This window comes from Vicugna pacos, chromosome 14 (genome assembly GCF_048564905.1).
Source record: "Vicugna pacos chromosome 14, VicPac4, whole genome shotgun sequence".
Lineage (NCBI taxonomy): Eukaryota > Metazoa > Chordata > Mammalia > Artiodactyla > Camelidae > Vicugna > Vicugna pacos.
This window is the reverse complement of record NC_133000.1, coordinates 63,974,710-63,997,247: the sequence shown is the minus strand read 5'-3', so window position 1 is coordinate 63,997,247 and position 22,538 is coordinate 63,974,710. Positions and strand designations below refer to the sequence as shown.

At 39.4% G+C, this 22,538-nt stretch overlaps 1 protein-coding gene across 6 annotated transcripts in view; it reads left to right on the top strand.

The window, feature by feature from the left end:
• Window positions 1–22,538, top strand: part of DOCK9 (dedicator of cytokinesis 9) — a 254,743-nt gene that overhangs the window by 35,678 nt on the left and 196,527 nt on the right. The window lies entirely within an intron of this gene.

Here is a 22,538-nt window from a genome sequence, read left to right as displayed (position 1 = left end):
TCAGTTTGCATAGTCAACTCGGGACAGTGAGCAATCAGGGTTGGCCCTGGCTCCCCACCTGTGAAGTTCAGCAATGTTGCAGAAGCAGTTGAACATGCTTTACGACCAGCAAACCATGACTGAGTTTCCTGAGCTATTGTTAGCAGATAACTTCATAGCAGAGTTAATGTGGTATATAAATAAGAATCACAATTGAGTTATATGGTAATTAGATATAAACAATAAATAAGTGCTCACGGTTATTCATTCAGCAAACATTTACTAAAGGCCTCTAGTGCCAGGTGGTGCCCTCAGTACTCACTCCTGCCATGTGAGGGGTGGTCACATCAGTGCTGTCCCGACTACAATGTGGTACATGTAGAGGCTGGTGGGGCAGGGGCGAGCAGACATGGAAGTCGGCCGTGTGCCATCTTGGAGTGCTTCGAAGAGGGGCTAAGCTGAGTCGGGGGGTTATGGATAATTCTGGGAAAGGAGTCAGCCCTCCTCCATCATTACCACTGCCTGCTTAAACCCCCTGGTTCCCTCTGGGGTGTCCTAAGCTCCTCTTCCTCACCCTTGCTGGGTAAGGAATGGAGATGGTTGTTGGCAGCTACACTCAGTCTGCCTCATCTTGTTCTTGAGTCCTGCTCGTGGAACTGTCTGGCTGCCTCCCTCTTTCCTCCATATACCTAAAGGGTCCTTGAGTCCCCTGCTCCTGAATTCTACATGGTAAATGATGGAAAGCTAGAGGGGCTGACATCCCAGGATACAGGACTGTAGAGAAACAGGACAGATGACCCTCCTATACTTAGGGAGAAGAGAGCCTGTCCAGGATTTCTGGGGCAGGGGCCGGGATGCTCTGAGGGGCCCCTCAGAAGTCTGGGGCAGAGGAATGGATGTGTTCCCATTCAGGCTGCACACTCCAGGTGCCTGCACCTGCTTGAGGGCCAGCTCTAAGGGAAGTTCAATTTCCAAGGCAAGGAAAAGATGGGGTGATTTTTTTTCCTGTTTCCTTCATTTACCTCTAAGTCCTGTTAAGGTGACTGTAGGGGGTTTGAGGGGCTTGGGGCTCAAGGCAAAAGGTACAACCATGAGAGGCAGTAGTAACACACAAGCTTGACTGGATGGCACTTGGACGAGGTTGCATGAGACCAGCCAGAGACTTACAGCCAGGGGACCACCATTCAGAAGGGGAGGAGGGCAGGGGATCCCTGGGGTGGACTGAGGGGGTGCTGGAGAGGGCTTCTGTGTCGAGGTGAGGCTGCTCAACAGCAGAGAGCTCTGGAGGCCCCTGGCAGCCTGGGGCCTTCTAACTGTAAGACTCTTATCCATGTCAGGTGATAGTCCATGGGGAATGTGAAGGAGGTTAAATGGCTCAACATCTGCTTGTTTGTGCTACTTTTCAAATCAGATGTAGAAGAATTTGAGTTTGGTGCTGGTGGGCTCTTGAGCTAACCAGTCTCAGCCTGCAGTAAAGAAATAAATGACTGAGGGGCCAATGCCCAGAGGCCATCTTTGCCCCACTTATGTAACAGTGAGACATCTTTCCGGTCCACAGTTGAAAGTAATATGTCTAAAGATATAAACGTGTGCGGAGCAGTAACTCACTGGTGTTAACAGAATTCAATCAAAATTTAAAAATATTTCCAGGTTCCTTCCTGGTTTGACAGAGGATCTGCATGTCTGGGAAGCATCACTCTGCCCAGCAGGACTGAGAAGGTAACTGATGATGTGCAGGAGGAGGAGGCTGGACAGTGCAGGAAACTTACACACCTTTTAGTTGGGAGGCAGGGTGATGTAGGGAAAAGGCCACATTAGTGGAGTCTGGGGTATAAAATGCTGCTCCGCCGAATCCTGCTGCACAATCTCAAGCAGGTTAACTTTTGATGTTTCAGTGACTGGTTGTAGAACAGAGATAAAACCTCCCTTGGCAGTTTGTTAGACTCATTGGCTGCAAAGAAATAAAGGTGCCTGACTATAGGCTGCTAATAAAAGTCCACTAGAAAATTGTTAAAACCACAGAGTTTCCTGTATTAATCATATTGGTCTCTGTATTTGTTTCCTGGGGCTGCCTTAACAAATTATCACAAACATGGTGGCTTTAAACAACAGAGGTTTATTCTCTTAGTTCTGAAGTCCTGAAGTCTGGAATCTGGCAGGGCCACCCTCCTTCTGAAGCCTAGGGAGCATCCTTCCTCACCTCCTCCAGCTCCCGTGGTTCCTCGTGTTCCCTGGCTTGTGGCTGTGTCACTCCAGTCTCTGTCTTCACATGGCCTTCTCTTCTGGATCTATGTCTTCTCCTCTTCCGTCTCTCATAAGGACACTTGTCATTGGACTTAGGGTCTAGTTGGGTAATCCAGGATGATCTCATCTCAAGATCACTACTTTTCACAGATTTTGGGGGTTTAGGATAAGGACATATCTTTTGGGCCGGGGGACACCATTCAACCCACTACCTTTCATCTGTATCCCGAGGACTAGAAAGTATACCAGGGGCATCCCATGGCCTGCACCAGGTGTCCAGCTCTGGGGAATGATGCTTTAATACATCAAGGTATTTCATTCTTAGCTTACTGTAGAACATTTCAAATGTACAGTGGAGTATAAAGGAACCAGGGGGGAAAGTGTGTCTGCTTACCAGTATGTAATTCTCTCTAGCAGAGTAGGAGAAAGTGGCTTATTTTCTCCTGCTGTCCTAGTTAAATGTCTTCATGCCTCCATGTACTCTTTTTAAAGATACTCAGATGACAGATGCTCTGTCCTCCCTGTTACGGGCTGAGGTGTGTTCCTCTGCCTCCACCACCCCATTCGTATTTTGAAGTCCTAACTCCTGGTACCTCAAAATGGGACTGTATTTGGAGATAGGGTCTTTAAAGAAGTAATTAAGTTAAAACATGGTAGGAGTGGGCCCTAATCTATTATGACTGGTGTCTTTATAAGAAGAGATCAGGACAGAGACACGCAGAAGGAAAACTGCGCGAAGACACAGGAGGAAGACAGCCATCTACATGCACACAGGAGGAAGACAGCCATCTACATGCTGAGGAGAGGGACCTCAGAAGAAACCAACTCTTCTGACACTTTGATCTTGGACTTTAGCTTCCAGAGCTGTGAGACAGTACCTTTCTGTTGTGTGAGCCATCCAGTCTGCGAGACTTTGTTTTGCAGCCTGAGCTGACTGATAAACCCTACACCCAGCAGCCCCACAGTGTGGTCTGATGGCTCTTAGACACTTCGGGACCAAGGATTCTGCAGGGCTCCCCTTCGGGGTCAGTAGAATGCCTTGGAACAGGAAAGCCAACTCTGGATGTTTGTGTGAGTCATCAAACCAATTTCCACTCTAGTTTGCTTCAGAGGACTAAAGCCATCTTTTGTTACACTGCTGACTTACACAGTGACACTCTGAGGGGTCCTGGGTGGAGCAACGAGGCAGGAAGGGGTTGGTCAGTATATTCTGTTACGAGGGTGGCTGTCCTCCGTCCCTCCGCCTAGGCTCCCCACCCCCGTGTGCTCATCGGCTCCTGTAGGCTGTGAGCAGGTCTCTCCTCTGTGTGTCCTCCCTGGAGTCTGGAGCAGAGTAGGAGCTCTCTGTAAATGTTTGGTGAATGAATATGTGAATTCTGTGGATCCATGATTTATGCAGCCACCAGATCTGGTACAATACTTGGATTGAATTTTGAAGTGGAACACTTTATTTAAACAATCACTATGTACACATTTTCCTGAAATTTATATATTTCTGACTATGATATCTTTGGTTTCTCAGTCAGTGTCAGTTGTTTTTTTTTTTTCCAATTTCTGTTCAGGTCTCAGCAGTACTTGTAGATGTCCCTCCTGCTGATTGTGATAGGAACAGAATTGTGTACTGATAGTATTTATGGAGTAGTTACTATGCTAGAGATAGGTACCATTATTGTCACCCTGTAACAGATGGGAAAACTGAGCCCTGGAGAGATTAAGTAACTTGTTCAGGGTTACATACTGGTAAGAAATGGAGCTGGAACTCCTCAAACTAGGGCTGTCTGACCCTTGAGCCCCTCTGGATTTTGAGGACCCTCTCAGTACTCTCAGAAAAGTACAACTCCCATAAGATAGTCCAGACAGGAATTTATAATCAAAGTATAATGGTACTCAGCCTCTTTCAAGCTGTTTGCTGTGCCGGTGATTAAGCAGGAGGAGGGAACACTTGGAGTCTGTTACCAAGAATGGGCTGGTCTTTACCTCTTGTGTAGAAAACCTCTCTACTAGACAGAGACCCTTAGGGGTTGAATTACTTCTTCCCCACTACATTTCCTCCAGCAAGCATAGTGCTATTGAAAGACTGATAAGCTGATGGCATAATTTTGTAGAGAGTAGCCATTATGCTTTAGTATTATTATCAATACTCAATTAAAGTGTTACATGTATGATTTTCTACCAGATTTCTTTGTAATAGTTTCCCACAGTTTCATTTGAGAGTGGATTTTAAAAAATTTTATTTTAGTAGTTAAAAAAAAATTCCTGTGTTAAGAAATGAAAACCATTTTTTCCTTCCTATGAGTCATGGTTGACAATAATGTCGTTTAACAGTTAGATTGTAGAGTCATTTTAACACCCATAAATTACAGGGTTTATTTTGTGAGCTAAGTGTTAAGACTTAATATCCTGTCCAGTATATTGGAGAATTTACTAATGTAATTATTATGTGTACCAAACAATGGATTCTCTAACTTCAAAAACTAAAGTATCTTATTTACTGAGTCTATTGCCTAAATAGATGTTGTTTTTTAAATAATGCATTAAAAATTAATTTATAAAAGATGTTTCCTGAAAGGTTTTGGTAATTCATACTGGATATATCAAATACAATAGCACAAGTTTTTATTTAGAAATTCTCTGGGAAAGTAAGTAGATATAAGTTAAGTGAATTAAAAGTTAAACTGTTCAAGTTTACAGTTGTTCAGAGGATGATGTGAAATAATATTTGTCATGCACCAAGTGTGCATAGCTTCCAAGATAGCCAATAGATACTAACTACATTTGTGAGTTTTTCATTGTGTTTTGAGAAATTCTCATAGTGGAATAGGAGAACTTTCATTCATCCACTAATGCTTGATAATTTCTAGGCACTAGTTATCCTTTCTTTTCTTAATTCCCCTTTGAAGAATATATACATGCACAGACTGAGTGGAAAGGTACTTTCCCGTGGGAAGAGTCAAAAATGCTACACAGGAAAACGGAACTCCTTATTTTTCAAAGGACGGAGAGTGTGAAATGCATGTTCTTCTTCCCTTTTTTCAGAAATCATTTTTGTTTTGAGTTAAAAGTGGCATAATGTCAGCTTTTCAACTTAATAATTAGTAATACTGGGGTATTTTGATAATCTTAGAGCACAGTCTTAATTAGATTAGTTCAGGCTAAAATAAGTGAGTGTACATTTGAGAGTCTTTGTGTGAAAATGCTACCATAAAGCTTTTTCCCCTTAAGTAGTTTTATTGAGGATAATTGACATACATTAAACTGCACATACTTAAATTGTAGAATCTGATCAGTTTTGACCTATGTGTACATCTATAAAGCCATCACCACAATCAGGATAAAGAACATATCTGTCATCCCCAATCTACATCCTGTCCTTTTGTAATCCATCCTTCTTGTTCCTTCCTCATCCCTAGAGAATCACGGATCTGCTTTCTGTTACTATAATTTTTTTTTAAATAAAAATGCCATTATTATAGACTTTTGGTTTAGCTTCTTTAATTCAGCATAATTATTTTGAGATTCATTCATATAATTCATTCCTTTTTATTGATGAGTACATTTGATTATATAGGATACTATAATTTATCATTCAATCACTTGGACATTTGGATTGTTTTCAGTTTTTGTTTATCACAGATAAAGTTGGCATGAATATTTGTGTATGAGTTTTTGTATGGATGCCTGTTTCAATTTCTCTTGGGTAAATATCTAGCTGTGGAATGGTGGGGTCATATGGTTGGTGAATGTTTGCCTTTTCAGAAACTGCCAGACTGTTTTCCAAGGTGGTTGTAACATTTTCCATTCCCATAAACAGCTCATCAGAGTGTCTTAGAGCTCCTTTGCTCCATATCTTTATCGTCACTTGGTGTGGCCAGTCTTTAATTTCAGCTGTTTTAGTAAGTATATAGAGGTAGGTCATTGGGTTTTAAAATAAATTTTGCTGATTACTAATGATCTTGCACATCTTTTCATATACTACTGTCTAGATATCTTTTTTGGTGACGATTTTATTTAAACCTTTGGTTTATTTTTTATTGTTTATTTTCTTATTATTGAGTTTGGAAAGTTCTTTTTATATGGATACAAATCCTTTGTCAGATGTGTGATTTGAAAACATTAAATCACTGAGTTAAAATTTGTTTCTTCTGAATTTGTGGTAATGTACATATAATATAAATTTTACTGTTTAAACATTGCTTAAGTGATTAGTTCAATGGCATTAAGTACATTCACATTATTTTCTTTTTTAGTACCATAGTCCAGAGTCTTTCAGCCCATCAGTGTGAGTTCTTTAGAGGGCAAGAACTGAATCGTATTCTCAGTTATATTTCTTGAGTCTGTACTATGCTTGGCATGTGGTAGTGGGTCCCCAGTGAATTGCTGAATGGACAAAATGTTTGTTTTCAGGTTTGTACTTATTTCAGTGTTCGTTAGGATTTAACTTTAACAAAGATCAAAAAACAGTGACTTGTAAGGGATGGAAATTAGGTTCTTTCTTACAATAATAGTCCGAGTGCAGACAGCCCAGGCTTAACTGATGACTCTCCATTTTGGAGCCCAGGTTCTTGCTAGTTTGTTCTGCCATATTCCACGTGATCTTTCTTCTTATAGTTGTAGGATGTCCTCCAGCTTCTGCCCACTTGTCTGTATTCTGGTTAGCAGGAAGGGGAGGTGGTATGAGGATGGTGCACTCCTTCTTGTTTAAGTGCATGACTTCAAAGTTGCACACATCACTTCTGCCCACATCCCATTAGCCAGAACCTAGTCATATAGCCACACCTCACTGCAAGAGAGACTGAGAAGTACCGTCTTTGGCTGGGTGGCCATAAACCAACTAATGCTTCTATTACTGTGCTGAAAGGAGCGGATAGATAATGGGGTGAGCGAGGCAATTAGCAGTCTCTGACAGCATTCATTCATATTTTGTATTACGTTACTGGTACTAGTTTAATTGGAGTTGAGGATGTTTACTGCTGTTGTGAAATATGCTCACTCAAAACTGATAGGTTGAGAATTACGACACAACAAAAGGTTCATAATTGACATTACTGAATCTGATCTTTCTTCAGCACTTAAAACACAAGCCTTGAGTGAACATGTATGTGAAAGTTGGCATTCAAATTGTAAAGCAGATGCAGAAGATAGAAACCCATCTTGTATTCTATTTTATTCTCTAGGAAATGGATTGACAAAGTTTTGGAGCAGGGTGGGAAGGTGACAGATTGGGGTCAAGGAAAGATAATCTGGTGGCTTCTCACTGATTTTTGGGCAAAATTCAAACACATTAATGTGGTTTACAAGGACCCACCTTCTTGTTTCACCAGTGTTCTGGTCACGCTGAATAAGGGACAGTCCCTTGTTATTATATATCTCCATATCTATTTGCTGTTTGTATGTATTATCTTTTGAAAGTAGAAATTTGTGGGTGAAGAAAAGAAAGGGCCCATAAATTGGAGGAATGAGCCTACTTAAATTCACTTGTCTGTCTGTCTCTGTCTCTGTGGTTCATCGAGTGCTTTGGTCCTCTGAATGTATGTGAGGTGCTCCTTGCTGGTCATCCTTCTTTATCTTCACAGCATCCCCTTAGCGGTATATTGCTGTCCATGTTTTATACAGGTGGAACGAGGCAGAAGGTAAATGACTTAAGGTTGCAACATTCAGAAACTTGGCAGGATCGGGAATGTTGGCTGAGCTGGGGTTTTCCCACCACATCTTGTTCTTTTCTTTGAGAGGAAGGTCTGCTCTTCGGTTTAAGATGACGATTAGTAACCACAGTAATGTCAAGAGGCTATGGAATCTCTGTGACCTTCAAAGTCAGATATGAGTTACACCTGTTGGGTGTGTGCCACATGAGAGCTTTTACTTTGATTACCTGTGAGGTGACCTGCCTTACTGGCTACTTTACTTACGTTGGGGAAAACTGGGAAGAGGGGAAGAAGCATATTTGGAGTACAGTTTTAACTAGTTGGAAAGAATTCATCCTTGACTGTTGAAAGCTTATGATCTTTATGATCTCTTTTTTAGCAGTGCTATTTTAGGTAGAGATTTGGGATAGCAAATGAATGCTTCAGGGCTGTGTGAACTAAACAGTACTAAAAATGTGTATTTCCTTCATCTTGAGGATCTGCCATTAATCCACTAGATGGAGCACATGGTTTGAATATATTTCACGATTAGAAGTTGGAAGAAAGATATGGTCTTCACATTGGAGCCATAATGCAGACCCCTGAAGTTGGCCAGGCATTTTGATCTATGGGATTTTTTTTTTCTGCTGTAAATGTGAAGTTTTACTTATTTAGTACTTCTGTCTGCAAGGAATGTATGAGACCCTCTGGGGGCCTGACAGAGAGGCATCATGGTAAAGTAGAAGTTCTAATCTGGCAGTCTGGGGATGAGGGACTAGATGTTCCAGTTCAGGCACTCAGTGCTCTGTGGCTTGGATCATGTCTTCTTTAAACATCTCGAGCTTCAGCATCCTCACTGGTGACATTGTTGTACTAGGTGTTGTGTAAGATGCATTTTATGCATAAGGTCCTTCCTCGCAATTCCTTCTGATTTGCCACTTGACCAGAGGTGCACTAGCTCCCATTTTGCCTGCTGAAGTTGCACTCATAGCCAAAGTTTATCAACTGGAAAACCCATCAAATTGCAGGACTGAAAGGGAACCTTTAATGCCATTGCAATGCCTCCCTCTCTCACTGGCATTCCTGCTCCTGCTTGTTAGAGAATTTTTGCATATTGGTCCTGGATGTCCCTTCTAGAGCAGCTTGGATCTTGTAATCTCATCTGTCTTCCTTATTCAGATTTTAGGGCCAAGATGGAAAATTTGTTTTTTTCTTCTTTACTGCTGAGCCTGGCTGAAGTAAGTGATCTAGAAGAAATAAAAATTATCATCAATGTTTCTCAGTCTTTAGTTCTCACCTGAGGAATAGGAAGGTGGTCATATATATTTAAATCTGTTATCCAAGCTCAGGTATTCTAAAACATCATACATCCTAAAATGTTTATCTTTTTTAGCAAGGAACTATTTAACAGCTATTGACATATTTGTTCCTAAAAGCCAATGATATCTTAGACTACACTTGAATCTGCTAATAATGTGTAATAAAGTAAAATGAAAACTTTCATTTTTAGGCAGCTTTCAACTTTCTGTGGGAATGTGTAATTTCACCACTCATAACTCCTGTTAATTTTAAATTAAGTAAATATCTGCTGAATAAAGACTTTCACATAGGTTGATGTTCTTGTTGGTTGCAAAGTACAAAGTTTATGATATACTGAAGTAGACTCTTCGGAATTCCTTTAAAAGTATATGGGTTTGGTATCCTCAGTGGAAAAGCAATAAAACACCAATTTCTAGTATATAAATTAGTAAATTTCTAGTACCTCACCTTTCAGTTGATGAAAAAGACCTGGCCTCAGTCTTTTCTTTACCAAAGAGAAGGATTTTAGGAGTTCATACATTTGAATGGATTTTGGAATCAGTTTAACATTAGTATATAATCTCCATTGTATCTTTTTTGGCACTGAGATAATGGATTAAATATATATGGCCATATTCCAGTCCATTGGTTGAGAATTAAAAACAGAAACTTCCTTGGACTGAGGCCACTTAGTGTAAGGATGTCCTTTGATTTCCTGATGACCTCCAGCTAGTGACCTACATTGGTGACTCTGATGGGTTGAAAGAAGGAAATGCATCATTAGTTTTTCCCAGGAAATACTGAATCATCAAGATATTTCTTTGGTCACATAACAGATGTAATCAAGCTATTGGTCATTATGAAATTAAGAAGCATGTCTTCCCAGAAGTGGTCTTGATTCTTTATTTGTGGAAGTTGAAGGACTCTAATCTCTCCCTCCCATCAGAGGTGTGTCCTGAGCAGGGGACTGTGACTTCAGCCCTTGAATTCCCTGTGGTTCTCATCAGAAACAGTAGGAAGAATTCCTTTCCTTCCATGGCTATGAGGGATTTATGTTCTGAGTGGAACATGAAGCAGACCTTTTGAACGGAGACTACATTGACTTTGCAAGAACCAACTTTGCTGTTTTAGAAGTTTTGGTGGAGGCCTGGGATAATAAAAAAACACCCCTGGCTGCTTACTCAGCATCTTCTTTGATCCTCTCGGCTCTAGAGTGTGAACCTCTCCTTTCTGGTGATGAAAAGGATCCAGACCCAGCCTTACATTTCCCAAATAGAGGACCAGATCTATTTTAAGAAACTCACATAAGTACTGAAAGTTCGTGTCTTCTTTCAGAATCTCATTTGTATAGATACTTTATACTTTTAAATTCCTCTGTGTAGTCATCATTATTGTTAACGAGATTTGTGACAAGCTAGAAAGGCAGGGACTTAGGAGCCAGGGAGCCCAGTTCATATTCCACATACCAGCTGTGTGACTTAAGTCAAATAAGTTGCTTCTCTGAGCTTTGGTCTTGTTATCTGTAATGGGAGAGTAATACAGGCAACCCACGTCTCGTGGCCTAATTGGTTCCTAGGTAACATTAAATAACATTAAATTGACCATATATTTCTCTTAAGCACAGTATGACAAATTGGGAATTCTATTGCAGAAAATAATTTTATGGTGTAAAAGCACCAAGGATTATTTTTTAAAGTTGTAATAATAAATACTTGCTTTTAAAAAGATTAATTATGTAAAATAAGATATTTATTATAAAATCTGTGTTGTTATATTCCTTTTTGAGATATTTTGCATGGACTTTTGAGGAAGAGTCTTCTTAAAATGTGAATACTCTGAACTTTGGGCTAAAGAATAGTTTTTTTCTGTATAGTAAGCATAGCCATTATCCAGGAATCAACAAAAGAGTTTAAAATCTGAGCCATTCATTTCGAGAAAAGGTATTTGCCTGTCTGAATGATTAGTCTAGTGGAGGGAATGTTTCTGCCTTTAGAGATCCCTTATTTTTACATTGTAATGATGTCTGAGTTCAAGTTCAGAATTATTTTCAAGGTCAAGAACAATTGATGTGTATAATGTATTTAATTGTACTGTATGCCTACGGTCAGTCAGTCTTTGCTGTTTTGTAATGAGGCATCATCAGTATGTCTTCCTTGGCAATATCAGTGTCACTGTTAAGAGGCATTCCTTAAAAAAAAAAAAAAGCCTGTCCTTTCACAAGAATTTTCTCAGCTTTGAAACAGTATCTTCCTATTTAATGACATTTAATGACGTTGGCTAGATCTGAATGCTGGTACTATCTGGTTTGTTCAGTTTTGAAGCAGTCAAACCATCTTTTGCTTAGGCTGGGTATTTCTTTCATGCTGCACACAAGACCTATTCTTTTTGAAAGAAAGATTTCAAACGGTTTACTGAAATGGTTTTATTCTCAGGTATGCTGTGTTTATCACATGCAGTTATATACATGTCTAGACATAAACGTTTTATTTTACTTATCAGTGCATTGTGGTTTCTTATGCTTTATTTCATTTGCCTGTGTCACTATATTTTCTTCAAAAGTTTTTTCTAGTCTTCTGTTTCACAGTTTCATTGAGGTATAATTTACATCCCATAGAATTCACTCTAAATTTTAAAGATACAATTCAACAAGTTTTAGTAAATTTGCAGACTTGTACAGTCATCGCCATGATGTAATTTTAGAAGACTTTGGACACCCCCAAAAGAAATCTCATGTCCATTTGCAGTCACTCTCAGTTCCCAGTCCCAGCTCCAGGCAACCACTAGTCTACTTTCGACTCTATAGATTTGCCTTTTCTGAACATTTCGTATAAATGGAATCATTCAACATGGAGCCTTGCTTCTGGCTCCTTTTACTTAGCTTAGTGTGTTTGACGGTCATCCATGCTGTGTGTCAGTACTTCATGCCTTCTTATTGCCAGATAGTATTCCATTCTGTTTTCTGGGTAAAACACACTCACCAGTTGATGGACATTTGGGTTGTTACCACTTTTTGGTTATCATGAATAATGCTACTATGAACATTTGTATATAAGTTTGTGTGTGAACGTGTGGTTGATTTTTCTTGGGTAGATACCTAGCAGTGGAATTGCTGGGTTGGGTGATCACTCTAACATTTTAGGCAACATGAAAACTGTTCCTCAGAATGGCTCTACCAGCAACCTGTGAGGTTTTCCAGCTACTTCACATCCTTGCCAACACTTAGTGTGGCCAGTCTTTTTAAATTTTAGCCATCCTAATAGGTGTGTAGTGGATGTCAATTTAGTTTTAATTTGCATTTCCTTAATGGTGTTGGGTACCTGTTTATGTGCTTACTGGCCATTCTCATTCTTTGTTGATCCTAGTTGTTTTTATTTATTTTTTTTAAACTGCATAAAACCTAGTGCACTCAGCCCTCTGTACCTGTGGCTGACTGTCCTATGAAGTTTTATACAAGGGACTTAAGTATCTTCAGATTTTAGTATCTGCAGAGGTCTTGGAACCAATCCCTTGCAGCTACTGAGGGCCGACTACCTAGCATAACAGTCAGGGTCCAGCCAGGAAATGAAAACCACACATTATTTCAAAAGAGAGAATGAAATATAAAGAGTTGTTGTTAGGTGTAAAATTGTTAAGTAGGGAACTGAAAAGGTCAAAAGAGAACATTTACATATCATAGAGGTATTGGCCCCAGGAAGCAGGGGACCTTGGGTTGAGATTGTGTTGTTAAATCTTAGAAGGAGGGGCTTAAATCTTAAAGGAGGAGCTCCCTAGAGCTGAAACCCAGACCTCTGAGGAGTGAGTGCTGGGCGGTTGGTGATGGTGTCTCTGAGGGGGACCGTAATGAGGATGGTTCTGTGCATGCTGGAAAAATGGCAAACCTGATTCAGCTGATGAACAGGAAGGAACTGCTGCTGCCAGAGTGAAGCAGCGTTGCTGGGTGACACTAGGGACCAAAGCCAGCAGGAAGCTGGCACCAAGGAGCAAGCTCCTTCTCTTCCCCAACTTTGTAGTCTCCCTCTGGTACCCTCTGGTGGCAAGCCTAACATGGAACCAACTAGTAAAACTGGCTTTCAGAGGACCAGCACTGGCATCCCAGAGCTGAGTGTGGAAGATTAGGCTGGAGCAGGGAGACAGTAGCTGAATAACATGCACAGCCCACCCTTTTGACTGCTCTGCATGCAGACCCACCTTCTACACTTATTTGAACTACCATACATGTTTCTGCCTAACACAACATAGACATCCTTCTTGCAAATGAAATGATGTTCTCACTGGCTCCTCAAACAAGGAGTCACAAAGTCTCATTGTATGCATCTTTGAAAGGAAGTAATATTATCCATATCTGGGCTTTGTTAATTAATCCTTAAATTCAGTTGTAGTCTCGTGTGAATATGTGCTATGCAAAGTCTAAATTGTAGAGTTAAATTTCAACAACAGTGCTTGTATAAAATAATACAAGACGAAGGAGGAGAAGAAAGGAACGTAGTATACACACACACACACACACACATACACTCCCCCAAGCAGGAAGGAGGTGTGCATAGGTGCTGCAGTGTTCATGTCTCTCACTGACCTTTTGGCAGTAGTTGACAATTACATCTTTATTCTCTTCTTATCTATTCCATATATCCTTTGCCCCCAACCAGGATCTCAGCTGATTAGACTTCTTTACCTGAACATCTAAATTCTCAGTAGTCCTGCCTTTCTTTGGATTACTGTAGTTTTTCATGAACTTGTACTGTTGGAGGTAGAAATACTAAGAGGTGCCTTGAAGAGTCCACCCTGGCTTCCAACCATTGTCCTTGCTGACCTTTGAAAGGCAGCAGCCCGGTATGTTCTAACCCCAGCTGGTAGAGTATCATCTTCATATACCTTCTGGTTCAGTGCTCAAGGAGCCCCCAGTTGGCTAGGTGGCCGTTTCACCTTTTGATTCATTGTGCACTGTCACCTCCTTTAAGTGGAAGCATTCTTCCCTTTAAAACCAGGACCTCCATTCCAGCAGGGATGGAGTGTATTTTTAGAGTAATAGTGAGAGTGGCCACACCTGCCTCTATACCTTGATTCCTGGACCAGTGTCTTCTGACCTGGGGAGAGACAGCTGATTCAGAGCACATACTACATCTTGTGAGACAGAAGGCCATCCTTTCAGAATGTTGTCTTCCAACTGTTGCTTTCAGTAGGTCTTTCCATTCTGCTCTTGGGCCACCTGCTTGCAAGTAATGGGATACGTGGTAAGACTGGTGAATTCCAAGTGCTGACAGACACTACTTCATCAGTGGTCCGTCCATGTGGTGTTTTCAGACTGTGGTCCATGAGCCATGGTGGGCCTGAGGACAGTTTAGAGGGCTGTGACCAGTTCCCTCCCTTCTTCCCTTCTTCCTTTCCTTCCAGTGAACTAGAATAACTAGAGAGGCTGGGATGGAAAATAATAGAGTGTAACACATGTTGTAAGGGGTACATATTTTGGGGGAAATATTCTTATACACACTTAACCATATCATAATTTAAAGTTCATTCCTTAATATGATTCATGGTGACAATACTTTGAAAGCTACCAGTGTAAGGAGACATTTGAACTTGTGGGTTTCTCCTCTCCAACCCCTGTGGTTTATCAGTCCCTCTCCACATGATGTCAGTGTTGATCACAGTCCTGCAGTGGTCCTACGCACCAGGATGGGTTTCTGTGGAAATCTTGTTTACTTGGCGACAAAATCAAAGGATGGCAGTCGTGAGTGAGATCACCTATAAAACTTAACTTTTAGAGTTCTTTAGAAGATTAGATGAGACCATGTGACTGTATTCTGTGCTCACCCTCTGTTGTATAGCGGGAATCAGGTCCATGTAACACAGTCTGTTAAAGATGTGCCCAGAGTTATTTATGTATTTTTTTTTAATTTTACCATAAAAATTCTTTAAATTTTACCATGAAATTTCCATTAATCCTAAATTGTTTAGGTGACTGGAGTGATCTAAATAGAGTTAATTCTGTGATTTGAATGAAATTTCAGATCCTCTGTTCATAATCTCTCTCTTTCCACCCCTCCTCTGACTTTTTCTCCAAGTGGTATTTTTTTTCTTGGCTCTTGAGAGCCTTGTGGTTAAAGCAGAGATGAAAATTTTGTGGGAAAAGATCTGCAAAATAAATTTCTTAGGATGAATTGAGTTAGATGGCCCAGCCCTCAGGCTCAGACCTTGCCTAACAGAATGAATGAGCCAAAGTTAGTGACTTGACAAAAGGTTTCCCTTAAGTGCCCTGTAAATTTAAAGTGAATGGCTTTAACTGGCCGTTGTTGAAGAAATTGTCTTACCATTTTCTTTGTACTGTCTTTCACACAAACAGCGCCAGGAGTGCTTTTGGAAATTGGCTGTGTTGGAGGTCCTGATAGGCTTTGAAGAGATAACTGTGCTGAGGATAGAGTGCCTTCAGGAGAATATCAACTTAAAATTTTGTTTTTCACTAGTTACAAGTTTACAACACTTGTTGTAATCACAACAACAACACAGTGATTCACAATTTTTAAAGGTTATATTCCATTTATGGTTATTATGAAATATTTGCTAAATTCCCCTTGTGCTACAATCCTTGTAGCTTTTTTTAATATTTAATAGTTTGTACCTTTTAATCCCCTACTGCTGTATTGGCCCTCCCCACTTCCTCTTCCCTACTGGTAACCATTAGTTTGTTCTCTGTGTCTGTGAGTCTACTTCTTTTTGTCTCATTCACTTGTTTGTTGCATTTTTTAGATTTCATATGTATGATATTGTATATTTGTCTTTCTCTGACTTATTTCACTTAGCATAGTGTCCTTCAAGTCCATCCATCTGTGTTACTGCAAATGGAAAAGTTTCATTCTTTTTTATGGCTGAGTAATATTCCTGTGTGTGTGTACACTACATCTTCTTTATCCATTCATCTGTTTATAGACACTTACATTACTTACCTATCTTGACAGTTATAAATAATACTACTATGAACATTGGGATGCATGTATCTTTTTGAATTAATGTTTTTGCGTTTTTTTTGGGTATATACCCAGGAGTGGAATTGCTGGGTCATATGGTAATTCTATTTTTAGTTTTTTGAGAAACCTCCATACTGTTTTCCACAGTGGCTGCACCAATTTATATTCCCACCAACAGTGTACCTAAGGTTCCCTTTTCTCCACATCCTAGCTAACTAACATTTGTTGTCTGTGTGTGTGTGTGTGTGTGTGTGTGTGTGTATGTGATGACAGCCATTCTGACAGGTGTGAGGTGATATCTCTTTGTGGTTTTGATTTGTATTTCCTTGATGATTAGCAATGCTGAGCATCTTTTCACGTGTCCGGTGGCCACCTGCATGTCCTTTTTGGAGAAATGTTAATTTGGATCTTCTGCCCATTTTTTAATTGGGTTGTTTGTTTTTTTGATGTGGAGTTGCATGAGTTGTTTATATATGTTGAATATTAACCCCCTATTGGTCATCTCATTTGCAGCTATTTTCTCGCATTCAGTAGGTTGTCTTTTCATTTTGACAGTTTCCTTTGCTATTCAAAAGCTTTTAAGTTTAATTAGGTCTCATTTGTTTATTTCTTCTTTTATTTCCTTTGTTTTAGGAGACAGATTAAAAAAAAATTGCTGTGATTTATATTGAAGAGTGTTCTGCCTGTGTCTTCCTGTCCCTGATATGTCCTGTTTTTAAACAACTGAATCAAGACAATATTCGTATATTATACAATTTACCCTTTTAAAATGTAACAATCCAGTGGTTTTCAATGTATTCACAAAATTGTGTATAATCACTATAGTCAATTTTAGAACATTTTTATTACCTCCTAAAGAAATCCTGTACCTCTTAACTGTTGCCCCTTAATTCCACCCTACGTAGCCCCCTAGCCATAGGCATCCACTAATCTACTGTCTCTTAGATCTGCCTATTCTGGACACTGTATACCAACAAAATCATACAGTAGGTTGTCCTTTGTCACTGGCTTTCATTTATCATAATGTTTTCAAGGTTCATCCATGTTAAAGCACATATCACTACCTCATTTCTTTTTATTGCTGAATAATATTCTATTGTATGGATAGACCACATTTTGTTTATCCATTTGCCAGTTGATGGACATTTGGGTAGTTTCCATTTTTCAACTGTTATGAGTAATACTCTTAAGAACATTGATACACAAATTTTTGTGTGGATGTATGTTTCCAGCTCTCTTGGGTATATAGCTAGGAGTGGAATTGCTGGATCATATAGTAACTCTATATTTAACCATTTGAAGAACTGCTTGACTTTTCCAAAGCAGCTGCCCTATTTTACATTCCCACCAAGAGTGTATGAGTGATCCAGTTTTTCCACATTGTCACCAATACTTGTTATTATCTGTCTTTTTGATTTTAGCCATCTTAGTGGGTATGAGTACTGTCTCATGGTTTTGATTTGCATTTCTCCAGTGACTTTTCATTTGCTTATTGGCCATTTGTATATCTTCTTTGGGTTTTGTCTGTCTTTATTTGGTGTGGAGGGATAGCAGTATCTGTAATCTGCCCATTTGTTAGGTAGAGTCTGGTTTTCCAGAAGTTACCCACTTCGCGGTTGTAGTGAAATCCACTTACACATCAGAGAATACTTGGTTGAAGTGATATTCTTTTAAAACAGTTATAGTTAAGCCATAACCCACCCATAGGCTATGTATAGATGACAAGATCATGAAGGCTCTAAATTTTATGTCTTTGTAAAAAGAAATTAAAACTGTAAAGGAGTCAGGCAGAGAAGGGGGTTTTATGAGCCTTCGTAAGTGGCGGCATATGATATATCTAGTTCCTGCTAACCCTCTGGCCTAGATAAAGGAGTACATATGTTATTTTGTGTCTTGACTCTGCTTTTTCAAAACCATAGGAGTATTTTTGAAAAATTGCATTTTGCCTCCTGGAGAAGTGGAGAAGTAACCTCTGTGGTATGTTTATTTCTTATTATTTACCTTTGATTAAGCTAATTGAAAATCTGACTACATTGCAATAGTTTTTTTAAATTTAAATTTTTTTCTTTATAAAAGTTTGTACCTTTTGACCACCTTCATCCAGTTTCTCCTCCCTTCACCCTTGGCCTCTAGTAAGATCGAATCTGATCTCTTTTTTTATTTGTTGAGACAGTATTTCTGTACTGACACAATGATAGTAAAAATTTTAAAGTATTCAGCTGCTAAAGTGTGAGGTACAAGTGCCTGAGGTGTGCAGAATCTGAATTCTGTCTCTCTCGTCACGTGTAAGAACAGCTTTCTAGTAACCGTAACTCCATATTTGAAGCACGTGGACTTTTTCACGCTTGCATGTACAAACGATTCATGCTGTGTTCCTTTTCTGTTGTTTAAACTCAGTATACCTTGCCACTCAGTGATCTTTTCCTTTGGGAGAGGCTGGGGGAGACCAAGGGGCGGTCACTGTGAGCTCTGGTCTCATTCTGCCACTGCGTGTTGGCTCTGCCTCCTTGTTTCTCACTTAGTGTCTCGTTTACAGTTGGATGTTGGTGCTTGCTGTATTCATTGTGATCTTCTGGGCCATCAATCTCCCTCTGCTGAGCCCCTCCCCTATCTGTGTGTTCAGTCAGGACGTAAAGCTTTGCAAATAGGCAAGCTCTTTGGCAGCTTCTCATATTTGACGTAGGATCAGTGTTTATGGATTTACTGGTTTCTCTTCAAAGAACTGACCTCCCTCAGAAACCATGGTTTTGCTTCATGACCTCCCAGAACAAAAATTGAAGTTCTGACATTACCTGAAGCTTCCTGAGCTGAGGGATAAATCAGAACCTCTGTAAACACTGTTGGTTCGTTCATTTTGTAGCTCGAAAAAAAGCAGTGGAAATCACCTATGAATCGGGAATTTGACTCTCAGCTGTCTTTTTTTCTATGACAGTATATAGTTTGAAAAGTTTTTCTAAGAAGTTCATTACCAAGTGGAATGAAGAAATACTGTAGTTACTAGTTATATGCACTATAGAATATGATCTAATCTAATATAAAATATTAGAAATAGTTAGGAGGAAAATAAACGTGTGAAGCCTACTTCTTGGGCTTGTCTGCCCTTTGTCAGGGTGGGGGGAGAAGGGGAGAAAAGACTGGTTTTCTGTTTTTCTCCTGGTTTTCTGTTATTTCACAGCAGTTGTTCTTAGAAGTCCTAGGAAAGCAATGCCTAGTAGATATGTTTTTGTTTTTGTATTTGTTTTTGATATATATATAACATGCCATGTACATAACATAAAATTTACCATTTTGACTTATTAAGTATTGTTTGGTGGCATTAAGTAAATTCACATTGTTGTGTAACCATCCATCTTCAGAACTCTTTCATCATTTTAGACAAACTCTATATCCATTAAATAACTCCTCATTTCCTCTTCCCCTCAGCCCCTGGAAACCATCATTCTACTTTCTGTTTCTATGAATTTGTCTATTCCAGTTACCTCGTATAGTATTTGTTTTTTGTAACTGGCTTATTTCATTTAGCACAGTGTCCTCAAGGTTCATCTGTGTTGTGGCATGAATCAGGATTTCCTTCCTTTAAGGTTGAATAATATATTCCATTGCATATAGGTACCACATTTTGTTCATCTTTTGATGGACACTTAGGTTGGTTCTACCTCTTGGCTATTGTGAATAATGCTGCCGTGGTCATGGGGATGGGACTGGAGTGAGGGTTCCCCAAGAGTGGTTTGAATTTCTTGCTGACACTGAAGGAGGGAGCCCCTTGCCCTCCCTACCATGTGCCCAGAAGAGGAAGAAGTAGAGGTGAGTGAGACTGAAAAGCTGTTAGCAGTAAAACATCAAAAATGAAGCCAGGCCCTTTATTGTATTCACATACCACAAAATTCACCTTTTGAAAGTGTTCTTTATACGACACCAGGACTGTAGTCAGTATTTTGTAGTAGCTATTAATGGAATATAACCTTTAAAAATTGTGAATCACTGTGTTGTGCATCTGTAACTTAAATTATATTGTATATCAACTATACTTCAATAGAAAAAAGAAACATATTCAATCCAGTGGTTTTTAGTGTATTCACAGACTGTATATTGTGTATAGGTAGCCTATATGCTAGAAACACTGTCTAATTTCTGAACATTTTTATTACTCCTAAAATAACTTCCATACTCATTAGCAGTCACCCCCCCATTCTCTGGTAATCACTAATCTACTCTCTTATCTCAGTGGATTTGCCTATTCTGGACATGCTGTTTAAATAGAATCAGCTAATATGAGGTCTTTTGTTATTGGCTTCTTTTACTCAGTGTGGCATTACTCATTCACATTGTAGCATGCATTGGTTCTTTATTCCTTTTATGGCTGAGTAGTATTCCATTGTGTAGTCACACCATTCTAGTTTGTCATACTAAAAGATGACTGACAGAACATCTGAGGATAAGGTGATCATAGGAGAGTCAGGTATTAGCAGGAGAGGAAGACATGGAGTTGGATCTCAATGGGAGTCAAGGGCAGAAATCCAGTCTTGGGAACTGTGTAAAGCAGAGGTGGCATTTTTTTAAAGATATTAGCATGAATGTGATCTCCAAATTGAAATATGTACACTGTGGGTGGCTGAACTGGTTGCCAATAGATACCATCCATCTATTCATGTTCTCTGATGGAGTTTATGGTAATTATCATTCTGATGCATAACAATCAGTGACACCCAAATACACATTTTGAATGATTCATTTTGTCATACCTCTGTTAGCATGAAACTTACTTTTTGACCTTATTGAATCCTTTGCTCTAAATGTCTTCTGTTTTTCTTGTCCACTAATTTTGTTGGTTGGAAAATTGTTAATACTTAAAATTGATACAAGTTGCTTAAATGTTTATTAATGTATCTCTAGGAAACATTTCTTTTTCTCAGAATGATTTTTGTTTCATTCTCTCTCATTGTTTTAAATAGTAACTTAGGTTTTATTTTTTTTAAGTGAATCAAATAGAGTACATTAGCAGCTTCAGATTTTCTTGGTTACCGTTTGTGATCCTTTGTAAAGTTCAAACATTACCTTTTGTATCTCAAATAGTATTCATTGGCTTCTGTGCCCCGGATGTCTAAAATAAGTAATAATAACAAATTGAGTTAAAATTTCTAGATACCATCTTTATTTATATTCAACTAACTATTACTTTTTAAATTGTTTTCCTCACAGAACAGAAGTTAGGTTAGTTGGTGAATTTTTTTTTTGAAATCTCAGGATAATTTTTAACCCAGGTGTTTAGTGCTTTATAGTCAACAGTATTCAGTTTCTGTGTAGATAGATTTCTGTGGTGTGTATCTGCCAGCGTTGTGATGAGGCATGAAGACTTGTATCTGCTGATGTCAGGACTTGTGCGTAATCTTGAACACTGTAGCTCTGCTTTAACTGAATTACCCTTCTGAAGCCCATGGCTCTAGACCACATATGATTACTCTGTTTATTTTGTTTGTTTGTTTTGTTACTGACATGTGGCCAGTATCTCTACTCCTTTGATCTCTGTAGCTTTTTGATACACTTTGCATAAAAAGTCAGGAGACAGATGAAGTCTAGATTTTTGCTTATCTCTTGGGCTTAATAGGTATACTAGCTATAGAGGACAGAAATGTTGGGACTGCATGGTATTCTCTGAAGGTCTGTTCTCACTACATTACACGGGTTTCTGTTACCAACCTGCAGGTTCAATCATTATAATTCACTCTAGAGCTCCACTGGCGCAATTGGTTAGCAAACGGTACTTATAATTCACTCTAACTTTGAAATCTATAGATAGAAAGTGAAAACCATCTATTGCCTTGTGAAATAAGGAAGAAGATCAGGACAGGTTTTAAAAGAGCAGTAACCTTTTTCTAGATGCATGTTGTAGGAGGGAGGGGTTTCCCTGCATATTCATCATGGTCTTTTTACATAATTCGCTTTTCATATTCTAGAAGGAAAATGGGATGAATCAATTTGATATTATATCAATGACAAGCTTTCCTATCAGCCTTCCCTAAAGATACACACAAGGTAGTGTAGTGTTACTGAGTTCAGTCTGCAGTGGAAGGACCTGGATTACTTATGCACCAAAAATAATAACCTTGCTGTCTGTGGGACTTAAGTGTGCATTTACCATTGCATACCAGAGCGCTGCTTCAGAAGGTGCCAGGTAACCCTTTATCCATGTTCTCATTTGCATCTTTGGGTGTCAGACATGAGGGAATTCTTTTGAGCAATGCAAACTTACCAGCCCCCTCTCTAGCAAAGAGTGGAAGTGGGCAGAAGTCAAGATTGACACAGCAATTTCGTGTTCCCTTGTGGTTTGCTGTCAGCAAGCTGTTACCCACACACGCAAAAGGTTGTTTGAAGTGGGCTTACACATGTTTCCATAGCAGCAGTCATCTTAGTGATTCCTCTCGTTTTTTGGACT